This window comes from Perognathus longimembris, chromosome 3 (assembly GCF_023159225.1).
Source record: "Perognathus longimembris pacificus isolate PPM17 chromosome 3, ASM2315922v1, whole genome shotgun sequence".
NCBI classification, from domain to species: domain Eukaryota; kingdom Metazoa; phylum Chordata; class Mammalia; order Rodentia; family Heteromyidae; genus Perognathus; species Perognathus longimembris.
This window is the reverse complement of record NC_063163.1, coordinates 42,013,267-42,034,017: the sequence shown is the minus strand read 5'-3', so window position 1 is coordinate 42,034,017 and position 20,751 is coordinate 42,013,267.

The window sequence follows — 20,751 nt, the reverse complement described above, 5'->3', positions numbered from 1 at the left end:
CAATAATTAAATGCTAATTGGACTTGTTAGCACACACGCGCACACACACCTATACACACATATACACACACAAATACATATACTCATGTATCTAGATGTATCTAGATATATCTGTTTTTTCTGAAAAAAAATCTAGACTATTTCTGTTTTAATCTGTTTTGTGCTGCTATAACAATACCTGAGGATGGGTAACTAGTAACAAGAAGAGATTTATTTCTTTATAAAAAATTAAAGAAAAATATCTTTAGTAGGAGAAAGGAGTTTCAATTCAATCCATTTATGAATACAATGCATCTTGATCAGTTTTACCCCTGTCATCACTTCCCCTCAGTGCTCCCAACTTTACCCCCTCCCCTCGAGTTACCAGTCCCATTTTTACATATGTAATAGTATAATCCTAGAAGCTAAGAAGTCCAAGATCAAGGATCCCACATTTGGTGAGAGAGGAAGAACTGCATCATCTTAAGATAGGAGGCAAAAGGGCAAAAGGGCAAAAGAACCTAAGAGAAAAAGAGTTCAAATGAGAAGCCTCAAGGCCTTTTAATATTGGCATTAATCAATTCACCAGAATGGAGCCTTTACATCTCTGTGTAAGCCTCCTAGCATTGTTGCATTGGGATATATGTTTCTAACATATGCCTTTTTGTGGGGACATAGCCAAGCTGCATCAATTTTTCAACACGGTTGATGGTAATGCTTGACAAGCTGAGCAGAGGCTACACTGGTTTGTGGAGTGAACAGGTGTTCTCCATATGCATTGTCCCTACCTCTCTCTATTATATCACGGCCAGCCCACCTTCTTCATTTCTATTTTCTCACAATTATGTAGACCCCTTGGGGCTTAGTAGCCCTGTTCTTTAGAAGAGGACTTAATCATTTCCGGGAGATATTTCAGGTTGTTTCTCCCAATGCCACCTTCAAGGCTACTCTAGGTTTCAGGCTTAGAATTGTTTCTGGCTTTCTTTTACTTCATCAGCTCATTCTTTAGCCTCTGAGTAACTCCTGGTACACAGCAGGCATTCCAGCTGAAACTTTAAAGCTATCAAGTTTCTCCATGGGCTTCCCCTTGTTGGCTTTTAAATCTAGAATGTCTGTGTGGAGCTTTTCGTCTTGCATGTCTTTCTCAATCTAATGAAAAAACCCTTGAGCTCTTGTTCTACTATGGTATATGCAAGATGGTAAGTGTCAAAACCATGGGACCACCAAGAATTGGAGCCCATCTCATCAATCAGAGACATGGAACTATCAACCATCACAGAACTCTGCTATACTCACCAGGGGGAGCAGCTGTTACAATGACGCCCAAAGGATAAGGATAGATTGATACACTGTCTTTGGCTCTCCATATATATAGTGCAGGGTGGGCAGTGCAGGTAGGAACATAGGAAAGCTCCTTTGGAAATGGCTTGGGTGTGAAGAGAATATCTTAACACACACACACACACACACACACACACACACAAACACATTGCTAGGGGTGGGGGAACAAAGCTAGTCTCAAACCACATTAATGATAAAAAAAAAGAAGTACTTGAAATGATTAAAGTTTGGTTGGACACAGTGGCTCACAATTGTAATTCAAGCTACTTGGGAGGTAGACATCAGGAAAATATCCTTTAGAGGTATGAAAGTTGGTGACTCGAACTCAACCAATGGCTGGGCACAGTGGTGCATATGTGCTGTTCCGGTTACTGGGGAAACACAATGAGTGGGCATTATAGCTCGTGCTTTTCATCTTAAGTGACATGGGTAGCACAAGTAGAAGGATTGCAGCTCAGGCCAGTAGCTCAGACCAGTTCAGCCATAAAGTGAAACCTTACTTCAAAAATAAAATGTAGGATGTGAGGGCTATCTGGCTGTGGGCATGTCACCCTATTGATCGCCAGGGTTGATTTGGCTTATCTGGCTGGCTTGGCGGGTGTCCCCTTCATCACCGCTCCATGTGCGTCCCTCCTGATGCTGCGCACTCGGTAGAAGAAGATGACCATCCCTGATAGAGGAGGTCTTTGGTCAAGGGTATACAAGTAGCTGTGCTCCCCTGCTATAACCTCCAAAAAGCTCTCACATTTGTAGGAGAACATGGGTAGTCAAACTTCCAAGACTCCAGACACATCCAAATGAGGCCCTGCACATGGCAATCTGCCTTTCTTTAAAATTAAAGTGTATATATAGCACCTACCTAGCAAAACTGAGGCCCTGTGTTCATTCCCCAGTATGGTAAAAAAAAAAGTGCAATTGTTAAATTTGTTAAATTTAGTATTATATCAGGGATACACTTTTAAGTAACAACTCATAGGAGCATCGTAATATTATTTATGGTCAAAGAAATGTGAGGGAATGGTTTAAATTCTTCAAGTGATTATCATGTTTGTTTAATTTTTAAAGAGGCATAAAAGATGGCCCTTTTCCCCCTCAAAGCTCTCTCTTAATGACTTTATTCAAATCGAAGTTCTTTCTTGGGAGCCTAAAATGTATGAGTCAGGCTCACATTAAGTCAAGACCAGCAAGAGAAATGGGCATCATTTAATGAAAGCAATTTCAAATTCTGGCAAATCTGTTAAATCTCTTCCTTTTGCATCCAGCATGCTTATCCCCGAGGGGCTTCAGAGGCGCCATCTTCTCTTCAGATAGTCTTTCAGGACTCTTAGGCCACCAATGACAGATCAATCTCTGTCATTCATCCTCCTAGATGATGCTCTTTTCTGTGAGCAATATTATGGTTCCCATTTTTTTCTTTCAAACTAGCTGTGCAACTCATTTTGTTTTTCCCTTTTGGGATATTTAAAGGCAAGTTGGTGATTATTTTCAGCTCTTGCATCCCTGGTGAGGCCAATTTCTTGAGGAGGCTATTTACAGAACTGGTTCTTTCAGCTCCCTCCTGATCCACCAGTCTGATCCACTGTAGGTGGAATTTGTTCAAGCAAAGAAATTCTTTCAGCCTATAACACACACCATGGGTCAGCCTCACTGACTTCTGAGAGTATTTTCAGCACTCCAGTTGGGCACTGATTGGGACTTCTACTGGGTTGCTAATAATCCAAACTCAGTAAAAATCTCATATGTTAACCAAATGATTTCTGATACACTACAATCTTGACTTTCTTCCTTCCTAATTCTGTGCAGAAATAGAACAAATGTTTGTTACGTAAGCACTGGAATGTGGCAATAAGAAGAGGTTGGATGGTTCTGTGATAACTGAAGAACTGAATGATATTTTTTGTTCTGCTGGGTGGCAGAATTAGGAAGGTGACACTACATCTTCCAAGAAGTTTTTAGTAATAAGAAAAAAATCTGTGATTTGGATATATGTTACATATATTTAGGTATAAATGTATATACTTATATTGGTGTACATATAATTATTCTTGTACATGTTTTATGGAATTCCTCTTTATTTTGTAATCACATATGCATACACATAACAGGAAACCTTCTGCAGTTGATTGACACATGAGATCCTGCACATGGCAAGTGAATCTGATGAAAATCCAGTGTTGAGCATAGGATCACATATTAAAGCCTATGTGTCTGTGAATTCAGTTGGGTATACTTTGTTCTAGACATAGAGGAAAAATAATATCCCTTTACTTCAAGCAAATTTCTTAGAATTTCTTTTCTAATCAGGACCCGAGACTGAAGTAGTTTGCAACAGTCACTGGTAGAAGTGGAGCTGTGGCTCACAGGGTAGAGTGCCAGCTATGAACATAAAAGCTCAGGGACAGTGTGCATGCCTTGAATTCAAGCTGGAATTCCTTAATAGACAGGAAGTACCAGGAAATTTCTCTTTGATAACCAAATAGAATAAAACCTGCCATTCTCTGGGTACTCCATAACTGATATGAGCCTCAGTCATCATGGAGTGGAGTCCCAGCCAGAGTCACAGTGGTAGTTGTAACAGTTTTTGTGTTTCTTTTTCTTTGGAAGCCAGGTGTATTTAGTTACTGTTGTATGGCATCTGTGTCTGGCTCACTATCACCATTGTGATTGGATTAGGAGCTATGGATCTTAAGGTTTTAGCCCCCGTGAATGGGATTAGTAGCCTCTTAAAGAAAGAGTCTTCAGAAGATTCAGTAAGAAGATACTATCCATGAACCAGAAAGTTAGTCCTTACCTGCTACTTAATTTCCTGTTGCCCTGATCTTCCACTTAGCAGATTCCAGATCTGTGAAAAATAAAAGTCCTATGTTATAGATGGCACTGAGCTTATGTTATTTTGTTAAAGTAACACAAATGGACTTTTGAGAGTAGCTCTAGTTCTAACACAGGACCATGAAACAAGATGATCTGATCTTTGTGGTAATTAAATTTAAGTCCTCAGAACAGATAGTACATTCTTTTTAATTTTTTTTAAATTTTCATTGTCAAACTGATGTACAGGGAGGTTACAGTTTCATACGTTAGGCAATGCATACATTTCTTGTACTGTTTGTTACCTCCTCTCTCATTCCCCCCTCTCCCTTCCCCCTTTCCCTTTCCCCCATCAGTTGTTCAGTTGATTTACACTAAACAGTTTTGCAAGTATTTCTTTTGTAGTCGTTTGCCTTTTTACCCTGTGTCTCTCGATTTTTGTATTCCCTTTCAGTTCCCTAGTTCTAATACAGTATACATGGTTTCCAATGTACTCAGATAAGATACAGAGATAGTGCAGGTACAACCACAGGAAGGGGATACAAGAGGATCATCAATAATAGAAGCTACGGTTTCACATCGCATGTTGAATGTAATTACAACAGTGATATAACAGTCATTTCCATAACATGGAGTTCATTTCACTTAACATCATCTTATGTGTTCATACGGGTATAGATATTGGGCTCTTGTGTTACTCTGCTGTGACTTGCCTAAACCTGTGCTAATTATTCCCTATGAGGGAGACCATAGAATCCATGTTTCTTTGGGTCTGGCTCACTTCACTTAGTATAACTTTTTCCAAGTCCTTCCATTTCCTTACAAATGGGGCAATGTCATTTTCTGATAGAGGCATAAAATTCCATTGTGTATATGTACCACATTTTCCTGATCCATTTGTCTACTGAGGGGCATCTGGGTTGTTTCCATATTTTAGCTATGACAAATTGTGCTGCGATGAACATTGTGCTGGTGGCTCTAGTGTGTTCTTGTTTGTGGTGTTTTCGGTAGATGCCCAGAAGTGGGGCTGCTGGGTCATAGGGTAGCTCTATGCTTAGCCTTCTGAGGAATCTCAATACTGCTTTCCAGAGTGGCTGAACCAGTTTACTACTCAAGATCTAATCAGTCTAGCCATGAAAGTAGAAATCTCACTGATAATTTAATAGTAATAGTGGGAAAACTCTGGTGGGAAGAATGTAAATATTTACCTTAGGTAAATCACTCAATCATTCTATCTATCTATCTATCTATCTATCTATCTATCTATCTATCTATCTATCTATAGCATTAGTTTTTTTTTCCAACTCAGTCCCTGTATTTTCATTGTTTTCTCAGAGAAAGTGTAATGGTCCGAATTTCAAGTCTGGTAGGAAAGGAAGTTTATACCATGGATAAGTAGAAAATCCAATTTGAAAAAGGCAGCTCCAAGAGCTCATCAATATATTGTCTATCCTGACTGATGAAAGATTAAATCATTATTGAGTTTCAGCTACTAACCTCATTTCAAGAATACATTGTATTTGTGAAAACAAATGAAGGTTAGCTAAGAATTTTAGTGAGAATAGTGGTAAATATCATTTACAAAATGTTTACTGTGTATTAGCCACTATCAGATATTCACAATGGATTATCTTATTTCAACCTTCCAGTGCCCATGTGAGCTATACTGGTACTCTCTTTTAGCAGAAAGTATGGTCTTTGCAGGTGAGGATTCCAACGGTGTGACTCCTTGGAACAATTATCTTACAATTTAGCAAACTGAATACCAGAAAGCTGGGGTCAGGTGGGGGGAGGTCCAAGGGAGGTGGGTAGGCAAATCGATGAATGAAGTTATAGTATTCAATGTGGGTATGTAATCATTGGAACTAGAAAAATTGAGGGGATGGTGGGGTTGGGAGAGATGGGGGAGAATGATGAAAGGGATGACATTGATGAAGATCCGTTGTACTCATAAACATGTTGAATTAAAATCTTTTTGTACAACTACTTGCAGATATTTTGAAAGGAAACAGAAATGTAAAGAAGTAACTATTTATTTGACCTTAGGTTTTTAAAAATTATTTTGTTTTCTGCTATAATGCTGCATCTGAGAAACAACAGTTTTATAAATATTCCGGCTAGCTAGTAGTCATGTCTATAGAGCATTAACCTCAATAATGGTAAGAGAGTTTGCAGAATGTCTGTCAAGGATCCAGAAAAAAAAATCCTAGGCAGTCATGAGATTTTTTTCTTTTGTTGTTATTTTGTTAGTGTTTGGTGTGTGTGCTGGTCCTAGCTTGGACATGATCCTTGAGTTTTTTGCTCAAGGTGAGTGCTCTACCACTTGAGCTACAGCTCTACTTCTGGCTTTTTTAAAAATTTTGTGGTTAATTAGAGGTAAGAGTCTCATGGCCTTTCCTGCTTTAGATGGCTTTGAACCACAATTCACAGATCTCAGCCTCCCGAATAGCTAGGCTTATAGGCATGAACCACCAATGCCTGGCATAGTTATAGTACTTTAATCCCCAAACACCATATGGTTGTGAGGCTGGTAAGGTGAAATATGGCATACTTGTTTAGTTTAGAATTGGGTAGTTCCGTTCTCAAATTTAGAGTTATTAGTAGGCTAGCCCTAAGGAATGGTGGCCAGCATCTGTGACTTTATCTGTGTGCCTTTCCTTAGGGCATGCCATACTATATCCATATCCTACCCTGGCCTCAGATGCTATGGAGCAGAGGAACATGGTCGTTCACACATCTGAGTCTGACATGCTTCAGAGTCAGACTCTGAACACGCTTAAGAAATAGCTTAACTCATTGCTTTCCTACCAATTTTCCTCACAATTTTCTCTATTGAGCACTTCTGTTTGGCCCTTTGAAGAGTTACCCTACTGCTGGTCTACCTAGCTGTGTTTCAATGAACTATTTGACCGTGAAAATGACACATTTGGTATATTTAGAAAGGATTATAAGAATTTGTTCAAGAATAGCATATAGAAGTTTTCTTTAAATAGCATTCCTTCTCTTAAGCATGTAGTGACATACATCTTGTTCCAGCTTGCTTCCAGATTTTTGGGATTTTCTTTATTGGTTTGAGTGCTTGCTCTGCAATTTGTTGATACCATGTCATACGTCCCTAGCTAGAGACCACAAACCTTTGAGTCTTCCAAGTTCTTGAAGCTGTGTGATTTCTATTGCTCTGCTTTATTTTTCTTTTAAATGTAGTCAGAAGTCTAATACTCACATTCTGTCCCAGTAGCCTTTGAGTGCAGGGTCTTAACCAGACACTCTTCTCTCATTTGCTTGGGGAAGTCAGCAGAAACCATATGGATATAAAAGAAAGCTGGGTGTTGAAGGCTCACACATGCAATCCTAGTTACTCAAGAGGCTGAGTTCTGAAGCTCATGGTTTGACACTATCCTGGGCAAGAAAATCTGTGAGACTCTTACCTCCAATTAACTACTACAAAGCCAGAAGTGGAGCTGTGGCTCAAATGGTAGAGCACTAGCACAAACTGAGAGATAACACCCAGCCCCTGAATTCAAGCCCCAGGGTTGGCATGTGCACGCGTGCACACACACAATTCCTGAGGGATTAATTTTCTCCTACTGATGCCTATGGGGTTGTCAAGGCACAGCTAGTTACCTTTGGCACTTGCTTGGTGAGGGATATTCAGAAACAGATTCTACAGTTGGAGTCACAGCTCTGGACCAAGTCATGTGAAGCCTCTAATGTGCTCACAGTCCATGGGGGTGGGGGTGGAGGATTCACTGGCCTTTCAGGAAATGATGTCCTGATGGAGCAAGTTACCATCAACACAGTGCCATATTCCAGTGATGGTTGGCAAGCCAACCTTTCTCCTGTCAACCTCCAGAATAAATCTTCTATAGCTGCTTTTATTGTAGGGATGAATTTGGGTGATGGAGAAGGGTACTGGGTAGGAGTGGGGGAAAACACATTGTAAATATTTTACCAGACTTTTTTTTTTTACAAGTATTTAAAAAAAATTGATAGGCAATGTGTGTATTATGTATAATATATTTTGCAATTAGATTCACTGTAATTGCATCTAGTTAGTTAACAATTGCGTTGTCTTATACAGTTACCATTTGTGATGTGAAGGGCACTTCACACACTGTCTTTATGTTCTTCCAGAATTCCTCTAAATCATCATTAGCCCTCATACAAGGATCTGTTTGAAGAAGAATCTCTGGTTCTCTTTCTGAACTCACCCACCATCAACTTGTGTATTGGGACCCCCTACATGGCTCCTTACAAAAGCCGTCAGTTGTTGGGCTTCAGGGTGGGGAAAGAAAAATCTGAATTCTGAAGTTAACATTAAGAGTCAGGTCTTGCTGTGGTGTTCTTACATGCTAGCCACATTCTGCCTTTCTGAGTACCAAGAAACTCATGATGCTTTGGCACTAGCAGATAGCTCCGGGGCTCCTGTAGCCTGGGGACTCTACCCTAGCCTTTTCCCAAGTCTGTCTGTTGCTGGGCTGGGGCTGAGCAGTGCCACCTCCCTCGCCCAGCTTTCTCTCTGAATGACATCTCTCCAGAAAATCAGCCTTGCTTGAGGGCAGCTTGTCACTAGTGGCAATCCAATTTTACTTTAAATAGACTCTTCTGTCAAATGCTTGGCAACTAACATTTTTTTTAATCCAGTTTAAAAATAAAATTCTCCCTAGAACAAGAAGTTCTAATAACAGTTTTCTGACACACAGTAGGCACTTGATAAGCATGTGCTTATTGTACTGGGGCCTTCTATGTGAAGTCTATGGACTTCGTAGGTGTTTTCATTATTTTTTCTTTATTCGGCAGAAGGTGGGCCAATGTCCAAAGATTCTGGAAGCCAGAGGAAGGAAGAGTGCTGTTCGTTTGGGCAGGGGATGGAGTATGCTCCAGGACTGCTAATCTCCAACTTGACCTCAGTTGATGAGGGAGCCTGCCATCTTCCTTCTCTGTTTTTTACTGGGCACACATCCACTTGGCAACTTGAATGAGCCACATGAAAATCCCCAATGAAAGGAAATCCTTACAAATACTTCACTAGGTATGGATTACAACAAAAGGGTTTCTGGACCCTTGTGTGGAAAATAGGGAGGGTTTTCTGAGTAAGTGGATAGGATATTATTGAGGTAGTGAATCTCCTAACGTTTATACTGGTGATCAGGCTTATTTGAAAGAGCAAGCATTTTTTTTTCAAATTTTTATTATCAAACTTATGTACAGAGAGGTTACAGTTTCATACGTTAGGCATTGGATACATTTCTTGATTTCCGAGGCTCTTAATATTTGTGTGTTAGACTATGGAGAGATCAAACTCTTGGCCTCAAGGAGTTTGTAACCTAGGAAAGAAAGAACCTCTTGAGCACAACTATTACATTATGTCAGCTATGTCATGTAATTATAATATAAATGCTTGATGTTATCATTTCATGCTAATATTTATAGGATTGAGTGCAGTGAACATTGTTCCTTTGCTAGCTTAGATTTATGCACTAAATAAATCCTGCCATACAAGAATGCCCAGGTGTTCATCTCAGGTCAGATAAACTGACCAGTCTGATCCGCAATACTGGGACAGATTACAGTGGAAAGGTTGAAGACAGTGCTTGTGTCCTCTGCCTCCTCATGATTTTGGTCCCTGCCTTGGTGAACAGGTATGTGGATGTGAGGGTGCAGCCATTTTTGGTACAGAGCTGACATTGAGGTCACTCTGCTTCTTAACAATGAAATATTTCAGGATGCTAGGCACACATTTGGAACACCTCTCTAGGGATAGAAGTTCTGAATTACAGATGAGAGCAAGATCACTTACTGAAAGGAATGTTTCCATGTCAAATCTGAAAGCTAAAGTAGTATCTGGGGGTAGAACATGACAGAGCCTTCAGCTCAGCACATATACTTGCTAGAGCATTTAAAAGATCGATGCATGAAAAATAAGGCTCTCAAACAAGTCAGGCAAATCATGTATCGATAACATGTATTGACTGAAACGGACATCTGATTCCATGGATAACTATTTTCATCTCCAAAATAAGTGTATTTTTCTCCCTTAAGAAAGGGTAACGGATAATATTTGCAACTGGTACCTGTTCTTGTCAGGATTAAAGAGGAACTTTCAGAGACCATTAGCAGAAAAAAAAACCCTGAGGGACAGTAAAAAGTAGCATGAATTTATTGTATGACTTACCAATGTTAGTTCCCACAAGCTTAGTAATTGTAAAAGAAATTTTCCTTTCATTCAAACTAATGTCTTAAATCCCAAATTAAAAAACAAACAAACAAACATTGATAAATCAAGAAGGATGGCACAATGTGGCACAATATATGATGGCAAAGGTCCCAGGAGGTCAGAGTTCAGTCCATTATTCCTAGGGCAACCTAGAACTGGGGTGCTAAAGAGACAGAGGGAAACCGTTCCATAAGGGCCTAGGAACAAAAGGGCAAGCAAGCTGTACACACATTTTCCAAGTGACCTCAGCTTGGGCTCCAGGAAATCTGGCCACTGAGGTAATTATTCTAATGTACTGTGTTTATCTTCCCACCTGAAATAGTCACCAATTATATGTGCTGTAAATGCCCTTTCTTCTGCTGAAGAGGACAGAACGTCTTGGGAAACTTAGTTTCTGAAGAGAAAAACATCCCTGCATAGGCCGTGAGACATTATCTAAGCTGAGCCCTGAGAAGAGGCAATGAGAGAATTCAGAATGTGAAGGAGAGGGGTTGGATATCATATTTATATAATGATGGAATGCTACAAAGGAAAGGACTTTGTCCAGAAAAGAAAGACTTAGGTAGCACATAATATAATATGTCAATGTAGACAATAGAAACCATGGCTTTCTCTAGCCCAAGGCTTTTGCTCATCGAAAGAGTTGCTGCTCCACCTGACCCTTGACAGCCATCTATAACATCAATGGGAGGCTGAATGGACCCGATATCTAGAATGTGACTTGTATTTTGATCCTGGCACCCAACTATGAGTAAATAAATGATGCTAATAGAAGAATTCTACAGTGTGAGTCCTCTGTTCCTGGCTGAGGGATTTTAGTAAATACTTAGCATTTCCGTTCTATATATATTATCAAACTGAATTACAGAGAGGTTACAGTTTCATACATTAGGCATTGGATACATTTCTTGTACTGTTTGTTACCTCATCCCTCATTCCTCCCTCCCCACTCCCCCTTTCCCTTCCCCCACCATGAGTTCTTCAGTTCATTTACTCCAAACAGTTTTGCAAGTATTGCTTTTGTAGTTGTTTGTCTTTTTTTACCCTGTGTCTCTCGATTTTGGTATTCCCTTCCAATTTCCTAGTTCTAATACCAGTATACATGGTTTCCAATATACTCAGATAAGATACAGAGAAATTGTAGGTACAACCACAGGAAGGTGATATAAGAAGGTCATCAATAATAGAGGCTACAATTACATATGGCACATTGAAAGTAGTTTCCATGTTTCCATAACATGGAGTTCCTTTGTTCGTAAGGGTATAGCTATTGGGCTCCTGTGATCCTCTGCTGTGACTTGCCTAAACCTGAGCTAATTATTCCCTATAAGGGAGACCATAGAGTCCATGTTTCTTTGAGTCTGGCTCACTTCACTTAGTATAACTTTTTCCAGGTCCTTCCATTTCCTTACAAGTGGGGCAATGTCATTATTTCTGAAAGAGGCATAACATTCCATTGTGTATATGTACCACATTTTCCTGATCCATTCGTCTACTGAGGGGCATCTGAGTTGGTTACAGATTCCAGCTATGACAAATTGTACTGTGATGAACATTGTTGTGCTGGTGGCTTTAGTGTGATTATGTTTGTGGTCTTTTGGATAGATACCCAAAAGTGGGGCTGCTGGGTCATAGGGGAGTTCTATATTGAGCCTTCTGAGGAATCTCCATACCACTTGCCAGAGTGGCTGAACCAGATTACATTCCCACCAACAATGGAGTAGGATTCCCTTTTGGCCACATCCCCTCCAACATTTGTCATTGTTAGTTTTCTTGATATAGAACATTCTTACTGGGGTGAGATGGAATCTCAATGTTTTGATTTGCATTTCTTTTATGGCCAGTGATATAGAGCACTTTTTCATATGTCTCTTGGCAATTCTCGTTTCCTCATCAGAGAAGTCTCTTTTTAAGTCTCTAGCCCACTTGATGAGGGGACTATTGGTTCTTTTCGGTTTTCTTTTGGAGGAAGGTAATTTTTTTAGTTCTGCATATATTTTAGATATGAGGCTTTGGTCCGTTGAATGGCTAGTAAAGATCTTTTCCCAATCTGTGGGCTTTCTGTTTATCTTGCGAGCTATGTCCTTTGACCTGCAGAAGCTCTGCAGTTTGATGCAGTCCCATTTGTCTAACCTTTCATTGATTTGTAGCCTTTCTGGGTCTTTGTTAAGGAAGTTCTGTCGTGTGCCAAGGAGCCCAAGTGTTTCTCCTACTCCTTCTTTTAGTGTTTTCATGGTGTCTGTTTTGATTTCGAGGCCTTTGATCCATTTGGAATTGATTTTGGGTCAGGGTGATATATAAGGATCTAGTTTTAGTTTGTTGCATGTGTTGAACCATCTTTGCTAGCACCATTTGTTAAATAGGCTATCTTTCTTCCAGACTATTGTTTTAGCTCCTTTATCAAAGACTGAGTAGGCATAGTTCTGTGGGTTCATTTCTGGGTCTTCAATTCTGTTCCGTTGGTCTTCAGACTGGTTCCGGTGCCAATACCAAGCTGTTTTTTTTTATTACTATAGCTTTATAATACAGCTTGAAGTTGGGTATTGTAATTCCTCCAGCACTGTTCTTTCTGTTTAGGATTGTTTTTGCTATTCTAGGTCTTTTATTGTTCCATATGAATTTCTGGATTGCTTCCTCTATTTCATTAAAGAATGGTGTTGGGATATTAATGGTTATTGCATTGAATTTTTAGATAACCTTTGGCAATATTGCCATTTTGATTATATTAATCCTCCCAATCCAGGAGCATGGGAGGTTTTTCCATTTTCTTAGTTCTGCCTTAAGTTCATTTTTTCATGTTTTTAAAGTTCTCATCATAGAGGTCTTTCACTTCTTTGGTTAAGGTTACTCCTAGGTACTTTATGTTTTTTGAGGCTATTGCAAAAGGAGTTGTTTTCCTGATTTCAGCCTCGGTCTTTGGGTCGTTAGCATAGAGAAAGGCCATTGATTTTTGAGGGTTTATTTTATATCCTGCAACTTTGCCAAAGTTTTGGATCAGCTCTAGTAGCTTGGGGGTAGAGTCTATGGGGTTCTTTAGGTATAGGATCATGCCATCTGCAAAGGGAGAAAGTTTAACTACATCTTTTCCTATTTGGATCCTCTTTATATTTTCTTCTTGCCTAATTGCTCTGGCTAGGAATTCTAGTACTATGTTGAAGAGAAGGGGAAAAAGTATCTTGTTCCTGATTTTAAAGGGAATGGCTTTAGTTTTTCACCATTTAGAGTTATGCTTGCTGTTGATTTGTCATAAACTACCTTGATTATATTCAGGAATGCTCCCTGGAATCCCAATTTTTCCAGGGCTTTTAGCATAACTGGGTGCTGGATTTTATCAAACGCTTTCTCCGCATCGAGTGATATAACCATGTGGTTCTTTACCTTGCTCTGGTTGATGTGGTGAATTGCATTAATTGACTTGTGTGTATTGAACCAACTTTGCATCCCTGGGATGAATCCAGTTTGATCGTGGTGTATGATTTTTTTTGATGACCTGTTGAAGTCAATTGGCCAGAATTTTTTTGTTGAGAATTTTTGCATCAATATTCATCAGGGAAATCGGTCTATAGTTCTCTTTCCGTGATGAGTCCCTGCCTGGTTTTGGGATGAGGGTTATACTGGCTTCATAGAGAGTGTCTGGTAGTGAACGTTCTCTTTCAATTTCATTGAAGAGTTTGAGAAATATTGGTGTGAGTTCTGTTTTGAAGGCCTTGTAGAATTCTGCTGTGAATCCGTCTGGACCTGGGCTTTTCTTGGATGGGAGAATACTTATTGCCGTTTCTATTTCAATACTGGATATGGGTCTGTTTAGAAGATGTAAATCTTCATGGTTGAGTTTGGGGATATGAATTTTTTCTAGAAAATCATCCATTTCTTCCAAGTTCTCGAATTGTTGGCATAAAGGTTTGCAAAATAGTCCCTTATTATGGTCTGAATTTTGGTTGTTTCTGTGGTGATGTTACCTGATTCATCTCTTATCTTGTTTATTTGAGTGTGCTGCCTTCATTTTTTGGTCAGGTTTGCTAAGGGTCTGTCTATCTTGTGAATTTTTTCAAAGAACCAACTCTTTGTTTTGTTGACTCTTTCAATGGTTTTTTCTTCTCTAATTGATTTAATTCTGATTTGATTTTAATTATTTGCTTCCATCTATTGACTTGAGGTTTGGCTTGTTGTTCTCAATCAAGTAAATTAAGGTTTTTCCTTAAATGATTGAGTTGCTGTCTCTCCAGTTTGTTGGTGTATGCATTCAGAGATATAAATTTTCCTCTGAGTACTGCCTTTGCTGTGTCCCAAAGGAGCTGGAAGTTTGTGTCCTCAACTTGGTTGAGTTCCATAAACATTTGAATTTCCGTTTTAATTTCTTCAATGATCCACTGATGGTTCAGCAGTGTGTTGTTTAGTCTCCATGAACTGTAGGATTTTCTGTGGTGGCTGTTTGAGTTGAGTTCTAATTTTATTCCATTGTGGTCTGAGAGAATGCAAGGAATGGTTTTGATACTTCTGAATTTGTACAGATTTTCTTTGTGTCCTAAGATGTGATCTATTTTGGAGAATGTTCCATGTGGCACTGAGAAGAATGTGTATTCTGTTGTTGCAGGGTGGAATATTCTGTAGATGTTGATTAAGTCTAGTTCTTCTATGAAATTGTTTAGATCTGTGGTTTCTTCGTTCAGTTTTTGGCGTGTTGATCTATCCAGAGGTGATAGTGGAGTGTTAAAGTCCCCAACTATCAATGTGTTTGTGTCTATGAGTGTTTTTAGAGTCAGTAGTGTTTGTTTGATGAAGTTGGGTGCTCCTGTATTTGGTGTGTAGATATTTAGGATGGTTATATCTTCCTGTAGGAGAGATCCCTTTACTAGTATGTAGTAACCTTCTTTGTCTCTTCTTACCTTTTTTAATTTGAAGTCGATCTTGTCTGATACTAGGTTGCAACTCTGGCCTGCTTATGGGAGCTATTTGCTTGATAGATTTGATTCTAGCCTTTCACTTTTAGAAGATGTTTACTTTTGCTGGATAGATGAGTTTCTTGGAGACAGCAGAAAGATGATCTTGATTTTTGATCCAACTTATGAGCCTATGTTGTTTGATTGGCGAATTAAGTCCATTAATGTTGAGAGTTAGGACTGAGAGCTGATCATTTGTTCCTTTCATTATCCCTATCTTGTTAAAGGCTGAGTTTTCCCATTTGTTGATCTGATATTCTGGTTTACTATTTAGGGTTCATTTCTCTGTCTGCATTGGGATCTTGATTATTTTCCCTGTATAGTACATCTTTGAGGATTTTTTGTAAAGCTAGTTTGGTGGAGATATATTGTTTCAGTTTTTCCTTACTGTGGAAGACTTTTATTTGACCGTGGCTATGAATGAGAGTTTAGATGGGTGCACTATGCTTGGTTGGTAGTTATTTTTATATAGGGTTTGGCATACCTCATTTCAGGCTCTTCTTGCTTTCATGGTTTCTGCTGAGAAGTCTGGGGTAATTCTGATGGATTTTCCTCTATATGTGATTGTTTTCTTCTCCCTAACAGCTTTAAGGATTCTTTCCTTGGACTCTATTGTTCCTGTTTTGATTACAATGTGTTGGTGGGATGTTCTATTCTGGGCTGGTCGGTTTGGGGTTCTAAATGCTTCTTGTATCTTTATAGGCCTATCCTTCTGGATATTTGGAAAATTCTCGGCTAATATTCTGTTAAATAGTTTGCCTATTCCATTAACTTCCTTCTCCAGGTTTTTCTCAACACCTATTATCCTTAAATTGGGCTTTCTGATTGTATCTTGAATCTCCTGGAGCAATCTGTTTTGTCAATTGGATTGGTTTTGTATTGCTTTTTGATCTTTCTCCATAGATTCTTGGGAATCTTCAGCTCCTGAGATTTGATCCTCTGCTTCAGTTACTCGGGACTGTGGCTAGCTCCTTGATTTTGAATCTCTTTTCCTTCTGACTGGTCTTTCCTGATGATTTCCATGTCCTTGCTATAATTATCTCTTAGGTCCTGCATGGACTTCTTAACTTCATTAACTTCATTAATTTGGTTTTGAGTGCTGTCTTTCAAATCTTTTAGCTGGGTAGTTATCTTTTCATTTGACTCTTGAAGTTCATTTATCTTTCTATTTGTGGAGGCCATGAAATTCTCCATTAATTTTTGCTTTGCCTCCACATGCTCTAGAATAATTGACTGAAGAGATTCAAACTTTTCATTTATCATGTTTACCAGTAAACTTTGTAGAGCATTTTGAGGGTTCTCTTCTATGTCTTTGATTGACTGCTCTGCTTCCTGCTTGTTTTGAGTGGGAGATAATGCTCCATTGTTTGCCATCTTTCTTGTGTTTCTTCTGCCCATTTGGATTGGGAATGCCAAACTACAAGCACCTGTGAGCACCGTTTAAGACCCCAAGCAGACCTTACCAAGCACTGTTGTGTAAATCTTAGAAGTTCGCAATTATATATGGATGCCTTTTATATCTGTGTATAAAATTATATTTGGAGTTCCTAAAGAATACAATTTCAATGTAACAATCAATCCTGAGTCCTGTAATCAGTAGTTACTTATTTACTGTTATAACCCTATGAGCAATTCTTGTTCTTATATTAAGTTCTTTTTGGACTGGCTTTCTCTATGAACCCCTTTGATTCACTCGGAATAAGCAGGGATACCCTCTATCCAGTATCCAGGAGTCAATGGAATCTGGAGGTCCTAGAAGTAAGTCAGGAGGGTAAGTTAGAGGTAGTAAAGAGAATATTGTAGAATGTGTGGGGGGTGATGATTTTGGTTTAGTTTCAGTGACGTGGAAATGTGGAGGAGGGTAGAATCAGTAGAAAGAACAAGGTTAAAATGATAGACAATGGAGAGTTAGCAGTAAAGAGTGGAGGTGTTATTCATAGGAAAGTAATTTTTAAAGAAAGAGAATGCAAAGAGAGAAATAAAGAAAAAATACTGAAAGACAGATCCACCTAACAGAGAAAAATTATTTACAAAAAAATAAAAAGGAAAAAAAAACAACAACAAAAAACAAACAAAAAAGAGCTTGATAGAACCAACGGGTAAAAATGAAAACAAAAACAAACCAATGACGTTTCAGAAATGAAAATATAAAGAAAAAAAAAGAAAGCTTAAAAAACGTTTGAGAAAAAATAAAAAAAATTAAAAGGTGTCTTCCTTGTTTGGGTGAGCTTTCTACAGTCTCTGGTTTCCTTGCGATGGTCTGCTGTCTATTCTGCCGCTTGGCTGGTTTGACTTACTTTCAGTTTGCAGGAGGTGGATCTGCTCTGACCCTCTTCCCCGTCAGTGAAATCCTGGGGCTCTGTGGTTCACACAGCTTGCAGGTAAGACTTGGGTGTCCACTGTAGATGGGGATGTGAACAGAACAGTCTTGGGAACCATGGCTCCACCCATCTGCTGTAGGGCCGCTGCCTCTAATGCCTTGCTTTGAATAGCCTGTGGACTCAGCAGGACCAGGCACCTCTGGTCTGGTTTACCCAGCTGAGGCTTGCTCAACTGGGGGAGGCTCCTCCTTCCTGGATGGGGCGGCCTCCTGGGTAGAGCAGGGTATGGAATTCAGCTCCATTTCGGGCTGGGAATTGGGCTTCTAAACAAAACCGTTCTCTGTCTTGGGAACTGTTTGATCTGTGTGGTTGTTCTGTGCCACCAGTACGGTAGCTGCGCACCGCTTTTGCTTTTAATTGAGGAATTCTGGCGGTCCGGGCAGGCCACCTCTAGCTGAGCCAAGGCCCAGGACAAGCCCTCCCCCCACCCCCCACCTGTGCAGGGGTTGTACTCCTGGGTGGAGCTGGCTCTCACTGGTGGGTCCCTCTTGCCCTTCTCAAAGATGGCCATTTTGTCCTCGCTTTCCCCAGGCAGGCTTTAGCCCCAGTCTGGTCTGACCCTATGCCAGTGTCAAAGATGGCGCTTTGCTCTGGTGGTGGGGGGGAGCTGCTCTGTGGGCGCGAGTGAGAGTGACTTTCGTGGGAGTACTCATGCTTTCTCTGTGATTTCGGCCCATCCGTGCTCAGCCTGTGATCTGTCTGAATGCCGCTGTCTGGAGGATTTCTCCCCAGTCTCCGCTGAGTGCCTTAGCTGCGCAGAGTGTGGGGCGCTGTGCCAGCGCTGGCACTGGCATGGTGGCGGGACGCCACCTGGAGCTCAAATATGAGTTTTCAGCCAAGCAAAGTCAATGTTTCCTTCCTGGCCAGAATCCCTGTCCTGTTATAACTTACTTTTGCTATCTTTCTAGGGGTAAAAGTTTCTGTTGGATGGGAAAACTGCGATGTCGGAGGGAGCTCAGTTATGGCTCTGCTGCTCCTCCACCATATTCCCGGAAGTCCTTCCATTCTTTTTTATTTTTGTATTTCTCTCAGTGACAGATTTGGTCTTTTGAAAATAAAAGTAGGCTTTGAAAATTAGTAGGCAGCTCTATAGATGGTATAGACTATAGTATGCTTTTTAATAGATTCATTTATTTATTGCTAAGTAGTTAGCTCATCAACATTAATGGAGAATCTACCACATGCTAGGTGTGAAAAATACTAAATTAATTAAATATGACAGTTCTTTTAAAATAGATTTTGGCCTAATGGGGAAGGATGAAGTAAATCTAGTAACACAGAGAGTGATAAAGACATAATAGTTCTGGGTACAATGAGGACCCAAAAGGGGGGTCATTAATTCAAACTGAGGACTCATAGAAACTTTTCTAAAGAATATGTATCTTTAATTTTTTTTATTCTATTGTCAAATTGATGTACAGATAGGTTAGTTTCATAGTTAGGCCTTGGGTACATTTCTTGTAATCTTTGTTACGTCCTCCTTCATTCCCCCCTCCCCCCTCCCCTTTTCCCTTTCTCCCCACGAGTTGTTCAGTTGGTTTATACCAAATGGTTTTGCAAGTATTGCTTTTGGAGTCATTTGTCTTTTTATCCCTTGTCTCTCAATTTTGATATTCCCTTTCCCTTCCCTAGTTCTAATACCAGTATATACAGTATCCAGGGTACTCAGATGAGATACAGTGATAGTGCGAGTACAACCACAGGAAAGGATACAAGAAGATCATCAACAAAAGAAGCTACGGTTTCACAGGGTGTGTTGAAAGTAGTTACAACAGTGATGTAACACTCATTTCCATAACTTGGAGTTCATTTCACTTAGCATCATCTTATGAGTTCATAGAGGCATAGCTATTAGGCTCTTGTGATCCTCTGTTGTGATTAGCATAAACCTGTGCTGATTATTCCCTATGAGGGAAACCATAGAGTCCATGTTTCTTTGGGTCTGGCTCACTTCACTTAGTAAAAAAAAAAAAAGAATATGTATTTGAGTTGAGTTAATTAGGTATTAAGTATAGAATAACATTCAAGGCTAAGTAACACGTTTAGGACACAGATTCCTGTGTTCTTGAACTATTTTTGTTGTGACTTAGTCCTGTGATCTTCTGGGGATTGGAAGCAGGAAAGTAGGAAATGGATAGGCAAAATCTCAGAGGAACTCTGGGCTAAGCTATGGATTTGAGTGTCAGCCTGAAAACGATGGAGAGTCACTGGACAATCTTAAGCCAGGGAATAATTTGCCTTGTACTTGCATCTTAGAAAAGTCACTCTGGGATATATTTATGCTCTGTCTGAGCTCTGGAGGCATGGGGACAAAACTCAAGGCCATGAGGAGTGTTCTCAGTTCTTCTGAGAACAAATAATAGGTTTTGGTGAAAGGCTTTTCTGATTAAGAATACTATAAAATAAAAAAATTGAAAGAGAAAAGGGGAAAAGCAGTATTGTAGAACTTGAAACAGAACATGATGGATAGAGTCAAATTTGTTCTTTCAGAAGAGTAATTATGGCAGAGATCTTCAGGATAAAATTTCTCCTATTTCTTCATTCTACAAAACACTTTGTGTTCTTTTTTATATTCCTTTCTTTAACAAGTCTATCAGTTATTCTGCCAAAAGAAATTCAGAATGTGTCCATTTCAGTTAGTTTCATGACTCTTTCCCACCCCCACCCCCGCCACCCACCAAGTCTCCAAACCATCATAAACTCTGCCTCTGTTGTTTTTTACTTTTTTCAGTACTGGGGTTTGAACAAGGGGCCTCATGCTTGTCAGGCAGGCTCTCTACTGCTGAGCCACGCCCACAGCCCATCCACCGTATTTTGCAAATGGATCAGAGTGTCCAATGCTGACTGCTTCATGCAGACATAATTTAAAAATGTAAATCACATGTTATCACTTCTCCTACTTAAAGTCCCCAATTTCTTTTTTTTTCTTCAAATTTTTATTATCAAACTGATGTACAGAGAGGTTACAGTTTCATACTTAGGCACTGGATACATTTCATGTACTGTTTGTTACATCGTCCCTCATTCCCCCCTCCCACCTCCCCCTTTCCCTTTCCCCCCATGAGTTGTTCAGATCACTTACACC